This window comes from Chinchilla lanigera, unplaced genomic scaffold (genome assembly GCF_000276665.1).
Source record: "Chinchilla lanigera isolate Chin_1 unplaced genomic scaffold, ChiLan1.0 scaffold00002, whole genome shotgun sequence".
In the NCBI taxonomy this organism is placed as follows: Eukaryota; Metazoa; Chordata; class Mammalia; order Rodentia; family Chinchillidae; genus Chinchilla; species Chinchilla lanigera.
The window spans coordinates 49,867,504-49,893,330 of record NW_004955403.1 but is presented as its reverse complement, the minus strand read 5'-3'; the positions used below and the strand labels follow the sequence as shown (position 1 = coordinate 49,893,330).

General features: G+C 48.4%; 1 protein-coding gene across 5 annotated transcripts in view; it reads right to left on the bottom strand.

Annotated features, from left to right (window-relative positions):
- Ptk2b (protein tyrosine kinase 2 beta) overlaps positions 1 to 25,827 on the bottom strand; it is a 114,745-nt gene that overhangs the window by 77,470 nt on the left and 11,448 nt on the right. The window contains exon 1 of one of the 5 annotated variants that reach the window (XM_005373739.2): positions 1,084 to 1,171. The exons of the other annotated variants lie outside the window; for them this stretch is intronic. The gene's annotated coding sequence lies outside the window, so the exon portion shown is untranslated. Of the gene's footprint in view, positions 1 to 1,083; positions 1,172 to 25,827 lie in introns of those variants that run through there. 5 annotated transcript variants of the gene reach the window in all.

Below are 25,827 nucleotides of genomic sequence, written 5' to 3'. Positions count from 1 at the left end.
TGAGAGGGGCTTGATGAAGCAACAATGGGCCGGGTGAACAGATCTGGCCCGGAAGAGGCTCGGGGGTGGGGTGCTGACCAAAGTTTGGTCAAGAAAGGAGTCCTGGTCGGTGGAGAGACGCAGAGAGTGGTGCGTCTGTGTCTAGGGACATAGCTGTTCCCTCCTTCACCCCACAGTGAGCATCAGCTCTGACAAGAGCCGCGGGCATCCTCCCTCGCCCCCAGCACAGGGAAAGTAGTCTTAGGGTACTTGGCAGCTGGCAACCAGGCCCTAGAAAGATCAATCCCACACCCAGAGAAGGCTTAGCCAGGTGATGCCACAGCACCCTACACTGCAGGGCCCCACGAGGAGCCAAAGAGACCCTGGCAGGAGCTCCCTCAGGGACATGGATGTACTTTGCAGGGGACTGATTCCGGGTGACTCAGAGGGGCAGGCCTCTTCCTGGACCCGCAGCCTGAGTATCTCTCTGCTGAAACAGGTATGTGGCCACCAGGGACAGCAGGGCAGGCCAGGACACCCACATACCTAGCTGCTCAGTCCCGGGGCAGGCCCAATGGAGCAGCCCTGAATAGTATGCTCTGTTCTGGACTTCTTGTCTACCTGCCCAGAGGTTGCAGCCTCCAGCTGCCTCCTGTACCCACTGCAGAGTCTCTCGGGCAGGGCTGGGCCTCTCTCAGAGCCAGAGAGCCTGAGGCCAAGGCCTCACAGGACAGATGGCCTCTGGCGCTGCTTCCAAATAAGTCCACTCCTGCACTCAGTTAAAATACAACTCAATGTTTGCTGCCCTCTTTTGGTATTTCATTTTCTTCTTTTTTAATCCAGAAACCTCCCAAAATGGAAAAGCCCCAGAACTTTCTAGAACTTTACAAACCCTGTTTTCAGCTCCTCTTGCCTCTTCAAACAGAGCATGTAAATGCCAGGCAAGCTAGGAGGGCAGCCTGCCACCCGCCCTTCTGATCTCTCCCCGCCACTCTGTTTCCAGGGCTCATTATTCTCCACTGTTCACGTCTCATCTCCACCCAGCAGAGCCACCTCCTTGCCAAAGACACACAGAAACACCGACACAGACAACCCAGGACATACGTGGAGCCAGAGCTTCAGGACCCGTTCTCTCCCATCCTCTATTCTGTGAGCTCGTAAGTTGCACAAGAGACTTCCTGCTCTCTGAGTGATACAGTCTTGATCACAAGAAATTTGCATATTGCAAAGACTAACCCAGCACCAGAGCCTGCGTAGGAAACACCTGTCTTCATGTGAGAGGTTAAACAACGAGGGGAGAAGGCAGGGAGTTAGAAGCAACTGCCATGCCTCGATGCCCACTCTCAGCCCCACCTGGGGTCCTGGAAAATTTGGGGCAGGAAAGGATCTGGCTAGTGGAAAGACTTTCTCAACTTCATTTGGGTAGAACCTGTGAGCACCCAGATCTACAAGTTGAGAGATAAACTAGAACAGCAGAAAACTTAAGTATCTGGGAACTGGGGAAATTGTCAAAGTACTGTTCTAAGGAAAAGCCCTGCCTGACACGGGGCCAGAGATCCAGGAGGTGGGAGGTTTTGAGGGTGGGCTGGAGAGGTCTCTCCTCTGGAAAATTCAACTAATTCACAGGTCAGACACGGAATGGAGGCTCCTGGGATCTTCTAGGCTGTGACCTGTGTTGGTCTAAACCAAAGGGCCATGATTCTCCTCTTTGAATTTTAGATTTCCTGTGGCTTACTGTGGATCACAGGAAGCAGAGTATCAGGCTGGTCCCTGTCCTACCTGATAAAGGAACTCAGTGGGTCCGTGGGGGGCATGGCAGAGGAAAGAAGGCACGAGGTGGCTCATATCTCCATGGAAACATAGTGTGAAGGCAGTGCTGTCTGGAATCTCTTCTCGGGACTGCTACGGGAGTATCAAGTCACTCACTGTCTTGTCTCCCATCTGCATCCTCTGAGGAGCAGTCATGTAACGGGAAGGTGAATTGCAAAGCTGCCCCAGTGGTCCCCATCACCAGAATCATCTCAAGCCTTTTTATTAGGTGATGCCTTTTGGCTTCTGGGAAGGCCACAGGCTATTAATAAGAATAACCTTCAGATAATAAATATTTACCGGGTACTTTTAATGTGCCAGTGACAAATACTAACACATTATATCCTAAAAGCAAAGCAAAGAGGTTGGTACTGTTATTCTCCTGCTGTTACATAGGGGGAAACTGAGGCACAGGGAGATTGACTCAGTATCACACAGCCAGAAAATGGCTCTGTCTTTACTACACTGCACCATCTCTCAAGGAAACCTATGGGAGGTTTCGTATGGTGAAGAGCAGGGCCCTAGGGTGAGGGCAGGTCCTTGCTTTTGTCCCTGAGCTGTACTGGGGCTGAGACGGTCACTACAATGACAGCCCAGAGTACCTGCCCAGTGGCAGGCAAGACAGAGAATGCAAAGGCCGGGAAGAGATGAGCCAGGAACTTCTGCACGGTGAGCAAGATGAACGTCCCAGCACATGTAGACAGCACACGGCACAGTGAGGGGAGGGCAGGAGGGAAATGAACGAAGCCCCACATGGGAGCAACCTGAATGACAGACAAAAGCCTCTGAGCATGGACAGGTTTGTAAAGACGAGAGGGCTGCCACTGAAACCTGGAGTAGGTACAGATAAAATGTCTGGGAAGGCTGAGGTGTATGAGGGACTCAGCCAAAGTGCTCCTCTATAAAGGTGACGCTATGCAAGGGGTAGATATGCAGGAAAAGACCCCAGGGGGCAAGTACACCAACCGTGGCAAGAATAGTCCAGCCCGGGATGGAAGCAACGCTAAGGAAAAAGAAGGGACAGATGAAGGGAGATGTCCCAAGGAGGAATGCACAGGGATCAACAGCCAATTGCAGGAGGAGGGGATGCTGCCTACAGTCTTATTTAGCCAAAGGGAGGAACCATTCTGGTGGGTGAGGAGGGTGGGATGCAGAGTTCCATTTGGGGCCACTTACGGGGCGGGTGGGAAAAGCAGGAGAGTCGACAATGCTTGCTTTGCAATAGCTGGAGAATTCAAGGCACAATTCTGCTAGGTCCCTCCAGCACCGCAGGCAGCATCTCCCACCCCATGCCCCTGCCTCTGCCGGCCCAGGCTCCTTTCTGCAGCCCACCTCCACTGTCGCCTGTGTTCTGAAGCTTCTCTTCTTGCCCCATGGTGAGACGAGTTCTTGCTTTCTTTGTGGCCCATCTTGTTTGTCATGAGTGTGTTACTGCTTACTCTTGGAGAATACAAGTTTCTTGGAAGCTGAGACTAGGATGGAACACTTTTTCCCCAGTTGTACTCAGCACAGGACCTGGACTATTTGGAAAGGCCATCGTTCACCCAGAGGTGCAAGGTCCCCGGGATGTGCTCTGCGGGTGCACGGGCAGCGCAGACAGACAGACCCAGGGGCCAGTAATGCAACTGTTTCAGAACTGTCATGAGGATTCAATACCAGGCCAGAGACAGGCGGGACATACGCAGAGCGCCAGGCCCCAGGACTCTTCCGGCAGCACACAGGTGCCCAAGCATGTCGGGAGCAGGTGACCCGGCTCTCTAATCTTAGCCCTGCAGCGGCCTGGCTATTTCTTCACTTCCTCCTCTGCAGCGCAAGGGAGAGTCACTGTGACCCCAGGGTGGTGAAACGACCAGTGAGAATTCACATACACATGTCCTAGAATTGCCAGGTGACTGTACCAGCTCAGCACAGGACAGGCATTTCTGGGGCTTTAGGCAAGAGTTGTCACACAGCCCCCCCCAAGACACAGGTTAGGTGGCCCTTGGACTCTGCCTTGCCTGTGATGGGAAAGACGGGGTTTGGCTATGGAAGCAGGCGCAGTTCTAAGAAAAGGGCCAGGCTAGACCACAACCAGAGTCCTGCAGGCTCCAATCAGGAGAGCCCTCTGAGATCACACGGGCTACACTTCAGCCTGTGAAACCATTCCCACTTGGCCAGTTTCTGCTTGTATTCGTTTAGTGACAAGGGACTCACTACTTCAACATTTTGCAGCCTGCTCCACTGCTCTGAGCTCTAATAATTACAAAGCCTCCCTTTGTACTCAGCCCAAAGGCACTTTTCTGTGACATCTGCCCAGCAGACACACATGTAGTTAGACACAATCCACGGCCACCTCCTGACTTTCATGTTAGACAACATCTCAGCTGCTCTTCCAGGGCTTTTCAGTCTACACAGACTCAGCGCCTCCCAACAGCTCTCCGAGACTCTGTCTTCAGGTCCTTCACTTTCATCAGGGCTTTCCCTAAACCTTCTGGCTGGTGGGAACTAGGTTCAAGACCACAGTAGTGGTTTTGGGTGGACAGAGAGAGCTGGTCCAAGTCCTAGACCCCACCCTAATAAGGGCATTTGGCCAGTGACACATACCGAGCCTTTTGCATTTTCCACTGTGAGCAGGGCAGGAGCAGTGCCATCTCAGGAGGACCTGCTTGGGGCGCTGGCATCACAAAAATTCCCAGCCCATTCTTAGGTGTCTGTTGACCAGGGATGGTGCTGCACTTACTGGACTCACTTCCGCTCAGTGGCTCAGGCGCTCATGTGGAATGTCTCTCTGCTGCACGCTGATGCCGTCTCACCCAGCCCTGGCCCAAGCTCCACAGAGAGAGGGCCAGCATGAGCTGGGGGTGCGGGGTCCCCCTTGCTCTCCACTGAGGGGCAGGCTGCTACAAACAAGCTTGGGGCAAGGCCAGAGGGTGCCAGCGAAGCATCCGTTGGGGAATGGGGTGTTGGTTTGCCGTGGGTCTCGCAAGGTGGCCTGAAAGGAAGGGTAGGTAGGGACAACGGGCAGAGAACAGGAGGAGGCGGCCTGGCTTGGTCCCTGCTCCTCCCACACTTCTCATCAACCACACCGAAGGCTCCAGCTGGTGTCACCCGATTCCTAAGCACGTGCAACTGTCCTTCCTTTCCAGTCAGGCTGGGGGAGTCGGGCAGGCGCAGGCGTGGTGGCTCAGGTCTGGGTCTCCCCAGCGTGAGGAAATGACACATACCTGCCGCGCTGATAGGGAGCTCCCCATGAGTCACACCCAGGAAGAGGAGAGAGCAGCAGGTCGGCCCCAGGGAGCGGAGGAAGGGGAAGAGTGCGGGAGAGCCCCCAAGTGCAGGCTCCCGGCTTTGCCTGGGGCTCTGGCCAAATAATCGAGGCTCGGGGCCAGACCTGGATTAGAACAGGCCCCGCAGGGATTGGCCAGCCATTTGTATCCATACCAGGAAGTTCTCAGTAGGACCCAGACTGCTCTTCCCACCCTGCAGACCACCCAGCCAGGTCAGCAGAATGTGAACACACTCAGTGGCTCCCTCCAGACACGCACATGCTTTACCGTGTGAACTGCCCTGGGCACGGGTGGCCGCAAAGATGAATTTAAAGATAAGAAAAATTCCCGAGGGAGGGTGGGTGGGGGAGGGTGGTTTGTTGCATCAGTAAAGAGGCCCCACAGGGAAGGTGGATGAGCAGGGAGCTGAGAGGCCACCGCCCAGTTCATCTGGGTTCAGAGATCCCGAGACAGGCACCACCTGAGGCACAGGGGGCTGAACTCAGTAGCACCCAACACCCCGAGGAGACCTCAGACACCAGAGATAGAAGGGCCCTTCCAGCTCCCTGAGTGCAACCTCCTAATTCCACAGAGAACTCACTGGGTGCCCATGAGTCCTACCCATCCACCCATGCTCCCAACCTGCATCAGAGAGAGCTAGGGCTACACCTCTCCCAGCCCTGGGTTCTTTCACCTCTAAAAAGCCAAATCCCATGCACCCTCCCCTTTGCCACCCCGCCCTATGTGGGGTTGGGGAGGTGTATCTCAGTGTGGAGGGTTCATCCCCCATCCCTCCCAGGCCAACTGAGATGCCAAAACGTTTTATTTAAAAAGTAACTCGGGGCCCTTTTTGCTGGCTATCATCTGGAAGAAGAAATCTGCAAATCTAGACCCAGAGGGCAAGACAGATGCAGTTCTGGCTCCCCACACCCTATCCTACGCATCATAACACACCAGGTACCGTGTTCGGTGGAGAGGTCTTTCACATCCTTCTTAATCACAGCACATATGTAGTACTGGGTAGCTCAGTGTTTGGGGACATCATGCCAGGGGAAGTCCTGCCCTCTCACTCTCCTGTCCCTTTAAAGCCTAATCACCCTGGGGTCTTGCTACCTGACTACCTGCTACCTCATCACACCCGAGTGGGTGAGGCAACAGCAAGGTGCCAACACTAGAAGTGACTCAAATTCAAATCAGTGAATGGGGAAGTCATAAGGTGTCAGAGACCAGCCCAGGAGCTAGGGGCAAATATTCATGCAGAGTGGCGTTATCAGCCATCAAGACCTTGTGAGACAGGGGCAGAGTACAGAGAACAAGTAGCTGCCTAATCCGAGTCAGGCCCAAGAAACACCCTCTGGACATGAGGAAGCCTGACCTTTAGCTGTGCCCAGTTCAAAAAAAGGAAGAGAGAAAAAAATTTAAAACCAAAGCCTGTGTCACTCTACTCATATGTAGCGGGAATTCTAACCCAAGTGATTAGAATAGAGACAAATTCAGAAATGGTGACCTATGGTTCAGCCAGAGGAGAAAGCAAAACTCTGTAGGGCATTTCTACAATCAAAAGCACACGAAAAGCTTACCCTGCTCCCTGTTCACAGCGACAGCCCATATAGCCACAGCCAACCTTGAGGAAGGGGTAGCTGACACACATTACAGATTAGGAAGTCAAGCACTACAGTGAACGCAATCCTTTAGACTCTGCCTCACATGAGAGAGGCCCTAGCTCAGTCAGTAGCACTGGGGAAAAAAAAATCTACATATTATTTAAATAGCAGCTAAAATGGTATACATTGTCCAAGATAGTAATCCTAATGGCTAAATTGAGGAGTGACAATGTTAAGAAAAAGGTCACAGTAAAATATTCTTGGCAATAGCCTGGGAGATGAAAGCAGAAAGATTAGGGTCAAAGGGTTGTAAAGTGCTTCCACTTAGGAGTTGGAGAATGATAGTAACCAATGTTAGATTTCAAGTGTGTGTTAAAATAATAGAAATGTAACACATAGCTTCTAAACCAGTAGGGGGCAAGAGGAGAAAATAATTAAAACAGTCATTCCCATGAAAGACAGGAGTGTGGGAAAAGGCAAAGGTAAAGCATGACTAATATAACAGTAGAAATGCACTAAATATATAAGAAGTCTTAATCTGTTTTGTGCAGCTATAACATAAAACCAGAGACTGGGTAGCTCATAAAGAGCAGAAATATATTCTCTCCCTTTTCTATAGGTTGGAAGCCAGGACCCAAGCACCACCCTCTGGTGATATTTTCACCCTCCTGTGGCAAGCTGGCAAGCTACCTACACATAAGCCACACCCAAACTGCACACAAAACAGTTTGGGGATATAGCTCAGTGATAGAGAACTTGCAAGATACTGAGTTTGGTCTCCAAAACCATTACAACAACAACAACAACAACAACAACAAAATTTCCCAAAAGGCCTTCATTTCATTAAGTGGGGAGTAGGCCTCACAACCTAAAAGGTAATATACTATAGCATTAGCAACATCTGCATTTGGAGGGAACACAAAGCATAGCATAAATCTTAACAAATAAAATCTAAGCTTAAATTTCTTTTCAAAGACAAAGACATTTAGACTTAATTTTTTGAAAAACCCCAACCATAATTTTTTATAAGAAATAATCCTAAAAACTTAAAACACAAAAAAGTTGAAATAAGGGGCATAGAAAAATGTGAACTAGACAGGTGTTAAATGAAAGAAAGATGATACAGATATATAAAATAACAATCAAGTTAGATTTTTTTAAGGAAAACATTAACAACAGATTATAAGGAATGGTAATGTCAAAAAGAAAAAATTCACCAAGAAGTTACAATCATAAACTTATGTGCACTAAAGCACAAAGAATTAAAACTATGAAATGAATATCAACAGACATACAAAATGAATGGCTGGTTTTCTCCTTAAAAACTTCATTTGGGTGGAATGCTACAATATTGTGTGGCATTCAGTGCAACTGAATTTTCCCTACTGTTATGGTTTGTGTGTCTGAATGTCCCCGCAAAGCCTCATGCAGTCATGGGGTGGGCTTCTAGGGTTTATGATTGATTCATGGTCCAATGTTGGAATTATGGATGTGGGTGCTACACCTGCCCTGGGGCGGGTAGTTTGCATACAGTGTAAGAGAGAAAAAGAGGCTACTTGCTGCTGCTTCGCCTTCTTGCTCTTGTTGCTTTTGCTATCTTCTGCAGCCATGAACTGTTGCTCTCTGCTTTGTACCATCCTGACTTGGAGCCAGCCAAGTATGGACTGATATCTCCACCAACTGTGAGCTAAATAAACCTTTCCTTCCTTAATTTTGTGTGTCAGGTATTTTGTCTTAGCAATGAGAGAAAAGTAACTAAGACACCTACTGAGCCAAATCTTAGCCCTGGGCTGCCCTAGTGGAATTCAGATGGTTACAAGCGATCTACGCAGCAGAGGAGCAAAGGGAGAGGATGATGATAACTGATGGGGAAAACGGAGCACCTAGTACTTCAGATTCCACTGAGCACAGGGTGTGCCATCTCCTGCAGCCCCAAAGGAATTCAGAGAGGTTGGATTAGTTACCCTGATTGCTATGAGTGCCCCCAACTTACAGGGGAAAAAAAGCCTTGCAGATACTAAGTAACTTTTGAGAGTTCACATGACAGGTGAGTGATAAACTCTGAATTCAAGTCATCTGATATTATTTATATCAGGCCAGAAAGCATTTTCACCTGCTGTTCCCTGTATACTATGTAAAACTAGGCATGGTACAGATTAGACATTTGATAAACACTGGATGGATGGATGGATGGATGGATGGATGGATGAATGGATGGGTAAGTGAATGAATGAATGAATGAATGAGTGAGTGAGTGAGTGAATTCAGATACACCTCTAACCCTATGCATTTCCTATCATACCAGAGCACTTGCTTTGTTATCCCACTCAAAGCTTAACTATCTCATTTACTGGCTGTCTTAGTCAATTCTTTTACTGCTGAGACAAAACACCAGTCACCCCAAGTTAAAGGAGAAAAGATTTATCTCAGCTCACAGTTGGTAGAGGTTTTAGTCCATACTCAGCTGGTTCCAAAGCAGGGTGGCATCGCAGAGGGGCATCGCAGAAGGGCATCACAGAGGAGAAATGTCCATGGTGTGGCAAGCAGAAGGCCATGAGCAGCAAGCAGCAAGAAGCAGCAGCAAAGCAAGCCTCACTTCCCCTTTTATCCCATCCAGGCTACAAGCCTTTTAGGTGGTGCCAACCATACCCAGGGTGGGCCTTCCTATTAACCACATCTAGAGCTATGCTAATTCCAATCAGTGGGCTAATTTAGTAACACACACCCTTAATCCCAGCATCACATGCCTTAGATCCAGCCAGCTCCCCAAAGCCCCAGCAATGAGTGCAAGAGGCTTTGCGAGGATTTCTAGATACAAGCCATAATACTCTCTAGGTCTCCCTCTCTCATATGGAGTTGGCAAAAGAGAAGCAAGCCAGTCTTATGACATGCAAGGCAATATCAATAATGTCTTGTAGGCATAGCTCATCCCCTTAGGGGTAGTGGCTGGGAAATGCTGCCCAGGGTGTTGCTGAGGGAGCAGGCAGGCTCACAGCAAGTGCCCTGTGTCTGGGAGATCTGGGAGAAAATAAGCTTTCATTTCCATCTGCTTGTGGGTTTCTAGTGTCACCTACCCCTACCACATGGCCATGAACAGACATCTGGAAGTGACAGGAACCCCATGAGGTAGTTACATACCAATTCAATGACGTGAAGCATTCGGGAGGTGAGAAAATTCTTGGGGACAGAAAAGTGGATCAGAGGATTTTTAAAGTCAGAGGATTTTTAGCTTGCAGCTATTTTTTTCTGACTTTTTAATTTTGAAATAATTATAGACTCACAGGAAGTTGCACAAATAACATACAGAGTCCTGTGTACTCATGACCTATCTTCCCCCAAAGGTGACATCATACAGTATAATATCAAAACTAGGACACTGACACAGACTCAAAACTATGACTGGACTGCAGGCTTTATTCCAGTTTCACTGGATTCGTTTGTGTGCATATCTGTGTATGCTTTATGTATGGAGTTCTATGCCACTTCATCTCATTTATATGTTCATGTAACCACCACCAGACTCAAGGCACAGAACTGTTTCATCACCGTAGTAGGGCTCCCTTTCCTGGGGACTTTTTGAGTCATACTCAGCCTTATCTCTGCAACTACTAATTTGTCCTACATCTCTACAATATTGGTTTTTAAAGGACATTTTAAAGGAAATCATATAGTATGTAATCTTTTGAGATCGAATTATTTTTCATTCAATATAATGCTCTTGAGATCCATCCAGGTTCACATGTATTAATGGTTTGATCTTTTTTGTTAAGGGGTAGTATTTCAGTGTATGGGTATACCAGACATCCACTGAAAGACACGTGTAGTGTTTGCATTAAAATTTGTTATTGATGCTAGCCCTTCAACAAGGGGTTGGTCCTTTTTTATGGCATGGAGCCTTGTAATTCCCAGGGGCAGCTAGGACTGCTCTCCACTTTCACTAACAGATGCATACAGAATGTGGAAAGGGTATACTGTATGAAGTGGCTTCTCAGCTGTGGGTCATTCCTACTGATCCTTCAAGTTTCAAGTGAAATATCAGATTTTTTGAGAAGCCTTTCTATTGATAACTATTTCTGTGACCAGCCTTGTACAGCTACACATAATCCCGTATGTCTTTTGCTTGTCCCTAGCTCTGGCCTAAGATTTACCATGGTCAGCTAGCATTTGTTGAATCAGCATGTCTTCATTACTTTCTCATTGCTGGGACAAAATATCTGACACCCACAAGTTAAAGGAGGAAAGGTTTATTTTGGCTCACAGTTTGTGGAGGTTTCAATCTATAGTCATTCGGCTTAAAGGCAGGCAGAGAAGAAACAGTCCATGGCAGGGCAGGCAGGAGGCAGGAATCAGTGAGCTTGCCTTCTCTGCCTTTTATTCTATCCAGGCTACAAGTCTATTGGTTGGTGCCACCCACACCCAGGGAAGCTCTTCAGCAAATCCATCATACATAACTACACTAGCCAATCAGTGCACTAATCCAGTTATCACACACCCATAATCCAGTATCATACATGCTGATCCAGCTACCTCCCAAAAGCCCTAGTATGAGTTCATGAGGCTTTGGTGGAGACAACCACATATAAATCGTAACACAGCAGATCAACAGCAAAATTGTCACCTCAGTCTCTCTAGAACAGGCCTCCATCTCCACCTGTGATCACAACAATCGTTGGAAGGCAGCACCATCAAAGGATGGCTGTCAGATGATTTACGTCTTCTTGCTTGAACCACAGCACAACCGTAATGGACAGAAGAGCACCAGTAGGGCCCTTGGGTGGCTATCATAGATAATATAATGAACATCTTCATTTATAAGTAGAATTACTGAATCAAAAGCCATAAAGTCAGCTAGGTGTGGTTGTGCACAGCTCTGATCCCAGCTACTTAGGTGAATGAGCCTCACAAGTTTGAGTCCTGCCTGAGTAACTGAGCAAGATCTTATCTCAAAATAAAATTCTAAAAGCTGCAAAGGGCTGGGGATGTCAGGGAAAAGGCCCTGGGTTCAGTTTCCAGTACCACAAATAAATTATTTTTTTAAAAAAGGCATTAACTGTGAAGGTAGGTGAATTCATTTTCCATGGTTGCAACAAATTACCACAGTTTCTTTCGCCATGTGAGACAGCATATTCAGAAGTTCTGTCATTAGGATGTGGACACCTTCGGGAGGCCGTTATGCTACACCCAGCGGCAGAGTAAGAGTATGAAAGCATTAAGTATCCTTTCGAGGATACACCTGAAACCCCAGCATTTAGGGATGCTTAGGCAGAAAAACTGCAAATTTGAGCCTAGCCTGGACAATTTAGAGACTTCGTGAGACCCTGTCTCAGAATAAAAAAATGAAAAGGGCTGTGGGTGTTGCACAGTGTGAAGGCCCTGAGTTCAAACCTCAGCACTGCCAAAAAAAAAAAAAAAAAAGACTGTCTTGAGCAAGTTTGGAAAGTCCACAGGCAGAAATACAAATAGCCCAAAGAACATCATTCACACAAGATGGAGAAACAAGGTGGTTTCTCAACTTCAGACAAAAATTTGTACACTAGAGATACTGTCCTTGACAATTAGGGGTGATTCTGTGAGCAGATCCTCACTAGTATTCACATTGCGTTCGAGCCCAGGAAAGACAGCAAACAAGCAAACATACCACTGATCTGTGAAATCCAAGCTGGTTATGTCTTTCCCAGAGTCACTGGTGTCAAATAGTGGCACAGTCTGTCCGATGGTACCATAGTATGTAAATTATTTAGACTTCACAACCTTGCTACCTGGGGTTTCTCTGAAGTTTTATTCCATTCTCGACAATAACATAACATGGCCAATTTCTAAGCATTTTCAAAGTCACCATTTTATCTCCATTTTCCAAGTTTAACAGTCACATATCCCTGCAACTGTGAACCATAAACTGCTACACAACGCGGAGAAGCACGCAAATGCATTGGAGGGGACTCGGCTGGTCCACGTGCCCGGAGTGCCTCCTCGCTCTTCATCAAAGAATTTCATCCACTTTCTCAGGGGAAACTCTCCTCCTCTCATGCCCACCTCCAGTGAAGGCTGCCCATCATGTAGACCATCTCATCTACCTCCTCATCCTGGTCTGGGCTGTATTAACCAAACAGAAGCAAACATAGTTGCAACCTCTCCCATCTACCCATGCGGACTGGTTCAGAAGTGGATGCTTGTTCTTAGCCAAGCCTTAGGGCTATTCTCTGGCGTATTTTAAACTTTAGCTTAGGGAGAGAAGCTTCCTCTGTGTGAGGGATAGGGTTGAGGCTGAGAGCTTGGAAATAACTAGCAGCCAAGCTCCTCTCATTTGCATCCCAGACACTGTTAGGTAAGAATAAAACCAACGTGCAGGAGGGCGGACTCCGAGATGCTGGGCCTGTCTGAGTCCCTGGTCCCCAGCTGCTTCTGCATCTTCCCTGAGTCTGAGGAAGTGCCAGCAAATCCCACCTTTTGGGTTTCTGCCCTCTATCACCAAAAAAGTACTTGGCAGTAAGCAGGTGTGATACCGTTCTTCCCTTGCTTCCTCTTCTATAGTAGGCCCTTTTCTGATGCTGTTTTTCCCTGTTCTTACAAAGCCACCCGCAGCCAGATCTATGGGCTGTCCAAGGTTTTAATGAATTGGTGCTCCCTGGCTACTCACCTTCAAGTAGCCAAGCAGTGAGGAACCTCAACCTTAGGCAGACTGTGAAAGTGCCTTATTTGGTCAAGCGCTGTCTGGGGCTGCAATTGCTCAGTGGGCAGAGCACCCATTGAGTGGTTGTGTCAGACAGAGAACACGAGTGAGCAAATGAGTCAAGGGTGCTGCGTACTCACACCGCAGGCCAGTGTGTTAGAGTCCAAGCAGGCCAAGCTGGGCCCTGCCCATCCCATGGGAAGAGAGGCAGAAAAAAATCTACAGCCAATTGTCAAGCAAAGGCTACTGCATCTGAGGGCCCAGGCAAACAGCTGCATTTCCTTGGACAGGGCATCAGGTTTGACTTGGTGGCCTCCATTTGCCCTCCCAACCTTATCTTGGGTATCTTATTCAACACAGCCTCTGACATTACCATCCCTGGCAGCATGCAATCCATGGGCCTTCCTAGCTTCCCTCATCATGGATGCTAAATAAATATTTGTGGAATATGTTTGGGTTGATTTAGCAAAAATGTTTATTTTGCTAAATAAACATTTTTCAAATGTAATTCCCTTTAATCTAGAGACTAGACAAGCAGGCAGTCTTATGAACATGCAGCCCTCCACTTCTCTATGTTTTGAGGTAACCAGGGTCAGCTGGCTTAGGGGAAGGGGACCCTATACTTTTTATTTATTGTTTCTTATTTTACTTTTGCGGTACCATGGACTGAACCCAGGGCCTTTGTACTGAACTACATCCCAGCCCTTTTCATTTATTTTGAGACATGGTCTTGCTAAGTCTCTAAGTTGTCCAGACTGGGCTGAAACTTACAACCTTTCAGCCTCGGCCTCCCAGAGTGCAGGGATTACAGACATGTGGCACCAGATCTTGGCTTTTATTGTTATGGTAGAATATGTTGCTATTTCTATTATAGAAACCAACCCTTCCACTTTAAAATATTGTGCATCCAAATAAGCAAGAACTAGCCCAGCTGACTCTTAGAGCAAAACCAGGTTTGCAAGTGTGGGCCAGCCCAGGCGCCCCCATGCCACCCCTGAAACGTGAAGTATCTCATGCTTTTGCTACCACACACTTTAGAAGAAAGAAGAGAGAGGGAGGAGAGAGGAGAGAGAGGCCGGGAGGCCTTTCTGGTCTTTTGTTTTGGTGTTTCACGAGAATATATTGTGACCTTTCTTTGGCTTTCCGTGCATCACGCATGTGCTGGAGACTACAAATTCTATAGAGGAGTGGGTGGGTGGAAACGTGCTTTGGCAGTGTTCCCAGATTTGCCTGTAACGGGTGGAGGAGACAGCACCTTACTAATTGGTGAGCACGTTGAAAGCCGGAAGAGCGGAGGACAAGGGCTCTGCAAAGCAGACGGGAGCTTGGTCAGCTGGCAAAGAGAAGAGGCAGCCGCACCAGCCAGGGGGCCCTGAGTCACCCAGGACGGGCACCGCTAAGTTGCTGCTGTCAGCTCTCTGCCCAGAGGAAGTGGAGCTTGAACTGCAGACTGAGTCATAATTATTGAAGAGACCCTGGGAACAAACGCTGTAGACAGGAGCCTGTGCGGGGGACGGTGTGCCAACTGCTTTTAGCACTCTATTAGTACTGTTTCCCTGCCTCGGTGGATGGGCTACGTGGGATGTCGCGGCTTAGGAAAACCAAACACAAGCTCCACTTGCACATTAGCCCTTGGCAGGTGGTTTTAACCCTATGGGACCAGGTGTGTTTTGAGAGACCGGCTTACTACTTACTAACAGCACCCCACAGAACAAGCCTATGTTTTATTCAAAAGAGAATGTCCCTGACATTATCCTGGGACTTGTGAAGTGTTGATAATTTAGTTTCAAGTGGCAAAGCCTAGTTGGCAGCAGGATTCCACTGTTATTGTAAAAGACCTCTTTGCAGATCCTGTTCTGGTCTCAGAGAGAACCCTGTGGGCTCAAGCAGAGAGTTGGAAGGCATCAGATCTTTTTTTTTTTTTTTTCTCTCCGGTACTGGGAACTGAACTCACAACCTTGCGCTTGCCAGGCAGGCGCTTTTGCCGCTGAGCTAAATCCCCAGCCCCTGAAAGGCATCAGATCTAGGGCCGGGACAACTCTGGCTCTGCACGGCAAGTTACTTTCCTGGTGTCTTACTTTTGCATTTTATTTGAAAAGTAAAAGAAACACTTCTATAAGCCTAAATCAACACCATCCCACATTTTGGGGACTATTTTCTCACCTGTGAAAAAAGGGATTGGACTGGGTGACTGCAAGGTTTCTTCCAGCTTAATATTTCTTGATTTTCTAACTTGTTGTTCTACCTTTCCAGGCAAAATACAGATCAAATCTGTCTCCCCATGGTTCCTCACCTGATATCTTTATTTCTTACATGGTTAACAGTGGACCCTTGTGTATACCTAACCTCTTGCAACTTCACTAAAAATAAAGAGCTACCAGCTTTTTAATTGGAGGTTCTGTTATTCTCTCCCATCATGGGCTTGGAAGGTGGCTGGCAGCTAAATCCCTGAGTGAGGAAGCTGTACCCCTCTTTCCAAGATCTTTGATGGGGATCTTTCAAGCAGAGCTTTCAGAGCTTCCAGCACTCCTGTCTTACCCACTGGGATCCTCCGTTAGAAGACCCTACCGCTGCCTGGGAGAAACCTCCCAGAAGAGAACGCAAATATCCTTAGATTGTTTATTCACCCTTGGCCAGACTCCCAACCTTCAAGAGTCAATAACAACTGAAGTCTCTGTTTCCCACACTTTTGTTTGACTTACTATAAATTACTTAGGTTCTGTACTTTCATATCTCTTGCTTCAGGTATTAGCCATTTGCTAATCCAGCTTTCCTTCAGGCCACTACTAAACACAGAGCCACCCTGTGAAAAGATATCTATGACATAAGCTCCAAACACCTACCCCAGCAGTTGCTTCCCCTATGTCTATGATGCCTTGGGCATGATCTGATTCATTTGTGATCCTTGCTGAAAGGACAGAACAATGACATCGTGCCCAAGCCAGTAAAGGCCTCTAGACTATTTCTGAGCTAAAGTTTAACTAGGTAATAAGCAGCCACCTTGCTCATGGGAACCCAGGGAACAGAGCAGAAGGATTGCTGGATCTATTCTGACAGCTACAAGACAACTCTGCCTGTGAGAGAACATTTGGTTTTTCCACTGAGGCCATTGCAAGGCAAATGGCTATCATCTCTCAGTGACTACCACCTTCCAGTTTCAGCTTGCTACAGTTTTAGGATTTGAGGGAACTGTAGACATTTTTGGAATTTCTCTAGGTTTTACAGGTACAAAAGTAGGGTCAGGTTTGTCCAAGGAAATTCTTCTCTCTACACTGTGTAGAACATCTTGGACATTGGTGCACATTAGCTCCATAAACTGAGCACACTCAACATGTAAAGCGCCCATGGCTCCATCTCACAGGTGAATGGAAGGAACCTCAGGGCTGTTGAGTTCAGGGCCAGAGATCACAGGCACTAAGAGAAGACGCTAGAGCTGAGCTTTGTGTCCACTGCACCAAGTGCCTTCTGAGAATCCAACCAGAAAGTGGCTTTGGCTTAAGGAAGAGCAGATTTGAAATGAAGAACAAAGAGGGGAAGATGGTAAGAGGATGAAGGAAAAGTTTTCCAGCTGTATGCCATGTATTTTGCTGGGTTCTTTCTGTTTGTTACTTTATGTATTTTCAGAGCTTTATGAGGCAAATATTCGATTCTCTCAGAAAACTAAGAAAAAGGTTAAAGACGCTTGACCTAAGTCACACAGGTAAGATAAAAAAGAAAAAAGATCTGCAATGTGCACATATGCATCTGGCCTTTTTTATTACCTCACACTACACAACCCCCAGAAATTCCCAGTGAAGTTGCAATAATCTGGTTTCTGACCACCGAGAGAGAGAAGAAAGAGGACCTCAGCCTCCTTTGTATGGTGTCTGGCCCAAAGGTTGGAGGTGGAGAAGCCCTGAGTTGAAAGACAGGGTTGGGGAAGGACATGCTCAGTGGGGGACTTGGAGCTGTCCAGCAGCACAGAGGAGCATCCGGAAGGCAGAGACACAGGGAGAACAGGAAGGTGCCAGGTGGAGGCCGGAGCAGTGCCAGAGCCCAGGAGAACCACCTCCGAATGGAAGAGGCAGTGGGGAATGCAGTGGCTGGGGGCGGGGGATGCAGGCTGGGTGCAGGGCAGGGCTGCGTGGGAGCAGAGAGGATTCTGCAAGCTGCCCTGCCTGTATCACAGGCATCCTGAGAACAAGTGCAAGCAGAGAGATCCGGCCCTTCAAGAACCACCTACCCAACCGCCCCCACAAAGATATTACCCAACGGCAAGTAAAAGCCAAACAACAACCAGTTTGGGCCCCCGGATGATGAGCACTATCTCTGGAGCATAATGCTGGCCACCTCTGACAGTTACCTCCCTGTAACTGCAGAGAGAAACCCGGGAACGGTTTGTATTGTCTACAGTGCTCCATGTACGATGCTAGGAGTTGTGATCACACTTTCCTTGCTGGTTGCTAAGCATACTGTTACTAGGCGACAGCATTGAGATGATGCAGGAGGCTGAAGTCCTGGGAGGTGTGTCTGCTAAGAAGAGTTGGAAAGGGGAACGTGGAGAGAAGTAGGCTCTGTCGATTGAATTTGCTTTGGCTAAGTCTTGTCTGAGAGAGGGAACATGGTGGAGATCGCCATAGGTTCTGCTCTCTTTCATGCTCTGCTATGGAAAAGCAGTTGTTGCCCTACGGTGTTCAGAAGGAATTTCTAGTGCCAGGGCATGGGAGAGTTCAGCTCAGTGAGAAGAAGACCCTTCCAGCACTAAGAGTCATCCAACTATGGGATTCCTTGTGGGGACAAGACATTTCCAGCCTGTGCTCAAAGAAAGAGCACCTTCTCCATGCAAAAGTGTTTGCAGTAGATGATTCTGAGAAGCCCACCCACCGTCCCCAAACTTTTTGTCCAGTGGGGACATTTCTGGTCCTTTTTATTGTTCCTTTTTTTTTTTTTTTTTGGATGAGAGAAGACTGTGCTCTTTCCCCCACTGTAGCACAGGACAGAAAGTAAAGAATTCTATGAGAAGAGGCCAATAATCCACACAGCCTCTTTCTCGAGCTCTTCTCCATCCGTAAATGGAAGCTGGAGCACCAAGTAGCAAGGTGCCTCCAGCACAGGCCTCGGTCCAGAGCACCCAGGCTTGCAGCTGAATCAGGTTCTCCTTAACTTCAGAATCCGAGGAAGCTGCCCCTAATTACATGCTAAGTGGAGTTTAAAAGATAAGCAGAGAACTCACTGCACATCAGACACTGTCTAAGTCACTAGACAGGGCCAAGGACAGATTTAGAAACAGGCAAGCCCATCTGAGGGTGCACTTGGAAACTGAGGGAAGAGGGCACCTGCTGTCACTCACGGCGGAGTGGTCGCTGTGCGTCGGTACAGGCCACTGGTCTGACCCAGGTGTTGTGACTGAAAGCTAAGGCGTGGAAAGGAAGAAAGAGGAAGCAAGAGGAAACGAGGACCATTGGAGTAGAAGAAATAGCTCTCCTAGCAAAGGGATGGGACAGGACTAGCACTTGAGGGACAAAAATGTCCCTGGCACTGATGTGAGTCTCTCTTGCTTCCTCACTGTGGTCTCCAGGGCTGTGTGTGGGCTCCTGGTCCCTCCACGGACAGGAGCTGTCTTACCTGCAAGCTGCACCCTCCCCATGGATGTGTCAGGCCTGTCACTGGTTTCCTTCATCTTCCAGGCTTGAAGTCACCTGTGTGTCACAGAATCTCTCTGCCACCTGTCTGGCTCTGGCTCGGACCAGAAGGTCAGTGTAGTGATTCTACACAAACAAGTTACCCAGTAGTCAAGAGTGTGGGGTCTGCAATCTGGGGAAAGGCCTAGTTTTCCCTCTCCAGGGAATCAGGTCTCAACAGAACTGTTCTGGGCCACTACGTTCTCCTCAGAATGGACAGTCCATCCCAGTGCTGGGCAGCCGCTTGCCTCTCAGGTTTGTCTGCTTGTCAACACAGGCCGCTCTGTTCCAAGGTGGTGTCGCCTTTGTGTAAATGAGCATAAAAGATGAAGAGGAAGCCAGGTGTGGGGGCACATGCCAGGAATTTCAGCCTGGGAAACTTAGCAACTTAATGAGACTCTGCCTCAAAATTTAAAAAAATTAAAAGACTGGAGATGTAGTTCCATGTGAAAGCCCTGGGTTCAATCCCCAGCACACACTCAAAAAAAGGGAAGATGGAAACAGACATCCTCCAAGGAGGAAAGCTGGATTTGTATAGAAATTTACTCCATTAAATCACTGCGGTTAGAAGTGCCTGAGCAAGTGAATGGGCTCACGGCTCTGCAAAAGGAGGGGGAAGGGAGAGAGGAGGCCTGGGAAGTGGTGAAGACGACGTGCTCTGCTCTAACGCTCTTCTTCCTCCCTCCCTTTCTCCAGTGCAGACCACAAGTCATTGGTGTTCTGTATGGCCTGCGACCTCTTGGGGTCACGCGTGAAGGGGCCAAGACCCACGCACTGCAGTGATGTGGCCAAACAAGAAGTGATGGCAGAGGGAGGGAAAGATGCTCACGAAGTGGGTCTAGAAGCGGGAGAGGCTGTGGTGAGGCCCTGGAGCTGCCCTGGGCCGTGGGGCTGGGAGACAGAGCAGGGGTGGGGCCCAGCTGCACTCAGTCACACACACTTCTGTCTTCTAATAATGTTGCACTGATACACAGAATAGCTAAGTGGACTGAACACTTACTATGTGCAATGCACTGGTGCCAAGGCTTCCTCTGCACGAATAGCTCATCTACTTTGAATCTCTGCAAAATCCCCAAGGAAAACATTACCATCAGCATTCATGTAGGAAGACCGAGGATGAGAAGGCTGAGAGGAGTGTGTGAGGGCCCAAGGCCGGGAAATGGAGGGGCCACCCCTTAAGCCTGAGCCCTTGGTTCCAACCCTTCTGATTTGGCTCCCTGATAGACTGTGAAGAATTGCTGCGCGCAGACCAACGCTCTTCCTTTACACCAAGAAACTTACTGCTCCACATTTAAAAGAGGAAAAATGCCAGCTCCAACCTGATGCTGGGAGGGAGGTCTCAGGGAAACACGGGGAGAGGGCGCCCAAGAAAAAGAGCAGATGTGCTTGCTGTGATCCTGGAAAGTGAAAGGTGGGGTAGGGAACTAAGCCTGAGAGTTCTTCTTCCAACCCTACAGCTTTCCCCACAACACCTAGAGGGGGAAAAATTTCTTTTTTAAGGAGAAAGGCCGGAAGCAGGGGGACAGTGGCCATGGTTACTGAGTTAGGTAGTGGTAGTTGAGGGCCATTCTCAAGAACGCCTCAGTAAGAAGCTGGCCTGAGACCACATTTTCCAAATGGAGTCCCTTCCATGACACTGCCATCAGACAGGTGTAAATAAATAGCAAAGGGAGTCAGGCATGGTGACTCAGTGAAAAGGCACGAGGTTCAATTCCCCCCTGCAAAAAAAAAAAAAAAAAGTGAAGGGTAGCAGTTCTCTGAGATGTTTCTGGAGCCCTCCAGGGCTTCTGGGACTCCTGCGGTGCCCACAGGTCAGGGGATCCCATTCGCTTGGGGGATACCAGTAACTTCCTTGAACAAGGAAGGAGGGAAGGAGCAAGACCTAAAGGCAGAATTGGGGGAGCAGTGCTACCTCTGGAAGTGCTGAGTGCTGCGGGGAGCAGGAGAAGGCTTGGCTGTGTGTCCACGGAGAGTTCTGGAAGGAAGAGTTCTGGGAAGGGCCCAAGAATGAAGGGGCAAAAAACCAAAAATTAAAAAAGGAAGGATCAATCATAAAGTGAGATTCCTGAAGCTGACTTGAATGCCAAGGACACACATTTCTTGCCTGAGGAAAACATTCCTAATACAGCTCTGGGGGTGGCAGTTTCCTGAGCGAAGAGATTAGTAATCACCTGGGTGGCTGGGGAGCCCACTGACTCTGGCTCCGGGCTGCATGATCTCAAGGTGGGCTGGGCAGACGCCTCCTCTTCCTCATCCCCAGGCCTTGGTACCTTCACCTTCAGAACAGGCTAGTGGGGACCGGCATGCACAGGGCCTGGTTTGTGTTAAGGCCTTCACTGTGGTCTGGCAGATAATGATGAAACACTATCCCTGTAGTACCCACCAAATGGGCACAAGTGCCCAGACCCTGTCCTCAGGATCCATAGAACTGGAAATGTAGTAAAGGATGCAAGGAGGCAGAAGGGCCAACAGAGTCTGGGAAAGGTGGAGACTCAGAGGTTGGAGAGATGAACCTATTCAGGTGGAAGGTAGGAATGAAGAGGTCCAGGAGAGATGATCTTAACAGAGACAGTACCATGCACCAAGACAAAGGCTAGGGAAGCTGACCCAGGAATTAGGGCACTATAGGAAGACAGGGGTGTGGCCCATGGCAAAGCCCAGGGAGACCAGGGTGGTCCTCAGAACGACTTCTGGAGCTCTAAGAGCAAAGCTGAGCAAAACCAAAGAAGCCGAAGGAATGGCTGCCTGGATCCAACTGCAGCCTGCTATAAGAGCATGTGAAAAGCTCCAGGGTGAGCCACCACTTAGGAACAGAACTGGAAAGGCATTTGGGGGCTGTGCTGCAGGCCCCTTTACTCAGTGTTTCTCAAAGCATGGTCCCTGGGTCACTTGGAACCTTTCAGAAGTACAACTCTCTGTTCCCCTCCCCGGGGGTACTGAGTCAGAAACTATGGGGTTGGAGCACATGAATACAAGTTTTAAAGAACCTCCAGGAGATTTGATTCTGCTAACTTAAGAAACAAAGCTCCATGCTATGCTGGCAGATCTGGGGCAGCATGCAGTCAGGGAAGTGGCTGTCACTGCTATTGGCTCATCATACGGGCTTCCTGTTGGACGTTCCCCAGGGAGTCCTCTGCACCTGTATGTCTTTCAGCAGTTGATGAGATCCTGTGCACCTTATATTCATCTGAATCCCTTAGACGAGCCTCATTCCCATAGGTACCAGAGACTATCTCCAGATCTGTAGTCTTTCTCTGGATCCTTTCCCTAAAACCTTTCCAGATCTGCTTCCTGAGTACGAGCTGTGAATGCTGACATTTGCTGGACTAGGACTGGGAGACAAAGGGCACAGCACTAGGCCCCTGCCTTCCCACCATTCCATTGAGCAAGGCGTGTACTTGTGAAAAATAATTTTATCTCTAGAAAACATGTGCCAGGCATAACTGGATGGAACTGCCAAGTGCTGTGGGCGGGGGCGCTGGGGGAAGGTGGAATGGGAGGGAGCCTCTGTCCTTGCCCAATCGCTCTGCCTCCACCACGGTCTTCTCTTCCTGCACATCCTATCTGCTCCGGCGTTCCAGTCCAATTGCCTGTTCCAACTATTGGGCAAAACCACATGCCCAGCTGCCCCCTGCTTTCCAGGTAGTGTCCTCTCTGTGGGTTCCCCACTGCTGTAGAGTAAGCACCTTCCACACCTCCTGCCAGAGGCAGGTTGCTTCTTGCTCACCTGGCCAAGTCTTCTGCTCTCTCTGTCCCTGCCCCCATGGTGCACACAAGCATGGGGAAAGGCAGCAGGAAGTGGGTTCTTCCTTGGACAGGCCCAGGGGGCCAGCCATTGAAATCACCTCTCCAGCAGCTAGAAGTGCAGGTGGGTGCAATGTCTGAGCCAGCAGCAGGTATTGTAGTCTGTGTCCCTGAAGGTTGCACCTCCCACTGCTCTGCACTGGCATGGCCCTGTTGACAGCCCCTGGCCATGCCCCAGAATGGCTGTCTGCAAATCTCCAGCCAGAGCTTCTCTGTGCTTGGCACAAGAGCTCCTTTGGCCTGGGGCCAGCCTCTCCTCATCCCCAAAACAAAAATCTGACTCTCTTCCCTGCTTAAAAACTCTCACAGCTATATGTCCTTCTCCCACGTATCCCATAGCTTCCAGCTGCTTGAGAATAATGTCCAGTGTGAAGTCACCAGGATAGAGAGCCTCTCTGCATCCTGCCAGGATTAACTGCACCATGGTCCTGCTAGGCGCAGCCCTTAGAACTGTTCACAGCCTCCCAAGTGGACCGCAGTCTCCAGTGCCTTTTTGCCTTTACGTAGGCTGGAAAGCACTTCACTATCCCCTTTTCTGCCTTGTATGCTTCTATCCATTCTTCAGAACTCTTCCCATCATCACATCACTTGTGAAATCTTTTTAACTTCCCTTTGGTAAGGTTGCAGTGTGGCCTTCCTGGCATTTACACCACTCTCGGGCAGCACATTCAGTTTTCATGTGATTGCACGCACTGCTATTTCATCTTCAGGATAGCTCCTTGTTGGCCTCTGGATCCCCAGTGCTCAGCATAGCACCTGGGCCATAGTAACTTCAGTCAGCCATTGGCATCCACAGGGCATTTGTCCCATGATGGTGGATAATCAAATCCAGGAATGCTCAAGTCCCTTGTCTGAAATGACAGAGTATCTGTCATATTTGCATGCCTACATACATCCCCCTGTGTATAAAGCAGGATTGAAAAATATGGTGGAAGATTTTTACAAAATTATTACAGTGAAAGAGACCGCCATGAGTCCTACTCACAATTCTCTCACTTCAAACACACTTCTCCCATTGTTCTTGCCACTTTCTGAAGCAGTTCTGCGAGTCCTCTTCCATGAGTATCTTTAGTTCTGCTGTCCTGGCTGTCTCAAAGCCCTGAATTGATTCAGATGTTTACCTTTCATGGTCATTCACATCAGGGAAGAGCTAGAACTTGCCTAGGGCCAGATCTGGTGAATAAGGTGCATGAGGACACACCATCACGTTTCTACAAGCCTGCTCTTCCAATGGATAGCGTTAGGTAGCAGCGTTCACTGTAGTTTTTATCACATCTTGTAAAGACACTCACAAAAGAGGACTTCCAGAACTGCTTCAGGAAGTGGCAAGAACAATGGGATAAGTGTGTTCAAAGGGAGGGGGAATTCTTTTAGGGGGATTAATGGCAATGTGTCTTTTACTGTAATAATTTTTTATTTAAGCATGCAATGTAGTTTTTGATCAGCCCTTGTACTTTAAATCATCTCTGGATTACTTATAATACCTAATACAATATAAGTGTCATGTAAATAGTCATCACATGGCATAGTTAAAGGAACAAAGACAAGAAGGCAAAGCCTGTACATGTTCAGTATAATGCAACCACCATCAGCCCAACTAGATCTGCTATTGATTAAATTGCCAAATGCAGAACTGGCAGAAACGGAGGGTTCACTATAACATGGAGCCAGCTTCAGATTCACCATATCGAAGCCACCAACACCACACTCTTGAAAAGGGAAGCATGACATCAGGGAAGAAGGAATTTTTCCATGCAGATGTTTAAAACCAAGCGAAGCACCCACCTGGAGGACAGGGTAAGACTCAGTCCTAACACAGCACAGAAGGAAGTGGATTAAAACTCTGTGGAAAGGATCTGGGTGCTCTTCTGCCCTAATTCCAAACCCACTGGTGGCCATTTGAAAAGGAAGGAGTCCCTGCCCTGTCCCCAGTGCCCTTTGCTGCACCCACTCCCTAGCCATCTTTGGAGTGAATTTCACAGGAACCCATCTTGCTGTCGCTGCCATGAAGGTTGTTTAAAGAGTAAGAGTGACCACCACTTCTTCCCTCTCCGAGATCTGAGCCTTTAAAGTCATCTCTCAAGCGTTGGCCCATGTCTGTCACTTCTTCTACGTCTGCCCACAACTTCCTTTCTTATCTTCTTGCCTGATGTTCTTCCTCTTTCCCTTGCATACTCTTGCCCCACACTCCGCGGTTCCATTTGCTAGCTCACAGATGTCTCCTTGGAGGAGGACCAAAGGGGAAGAATGGGGAGGGAGTCTCTCTCTGTGGAATCTGGTGGTGAATCATGGTGATTGTGGTCTCGGAGACGACCAAGCTATCTCACCAGAGAGGGGAGAAGGAAAAAGGATGGGGGACAGCAGTAACTGAGAGTCCTTATGCCGGTGAAAAGGGCAGTGGAGAACGGGTCCTGAACTCCGGGACATCCTTGTGTTGTGTCACATCTCTAAAGGTCCTGCCCTGGAGATATAGAATCCAGCGTCACAGTGCTCCATCTCTGAGCTGCTCAACCACATCCAGAAACTGGACACTCTTTGGCTCCTTTTCAATTTAAAGGAATATGGTAAAAATACACCGAACCACAAAACATGGTCATCTTTCCAATCTATAACCACAAATCCATTTTGCAAATTGTTTTATATAGGGCTCTGTGGATGTAAATTAAAGACCAATGCCAGTTTTCTAAGCAGGAATTAGAAAATCCTGAGTGAAAAGGGAGAGACTGGTGTGGCTACTTAGTTTACTGGCTTGCACTGATTCCCTTATTAGTTCATTCACTCACTAGTCCATTGGTTCATTCACCCACCCAGCCATTCACCCATGCACCCATTTATTTTTAAATGTCATATATGCTGAAATACAAAGTGAAGATCTCTCCCCACCTGAATGGTCTCTCTGAAAGAATTCTGGCAGGCATGATGACGCACACCTATCATCCCAGCAGTCAGGCAGCTGAAACAGGAGGATTGCTGTAAATTCAAGGCTATTTTTGCCTACATAATGAGTTTAAAACCAGCCTGAACTACATACCGAGACCCTACCTCAAAAAAAAAAA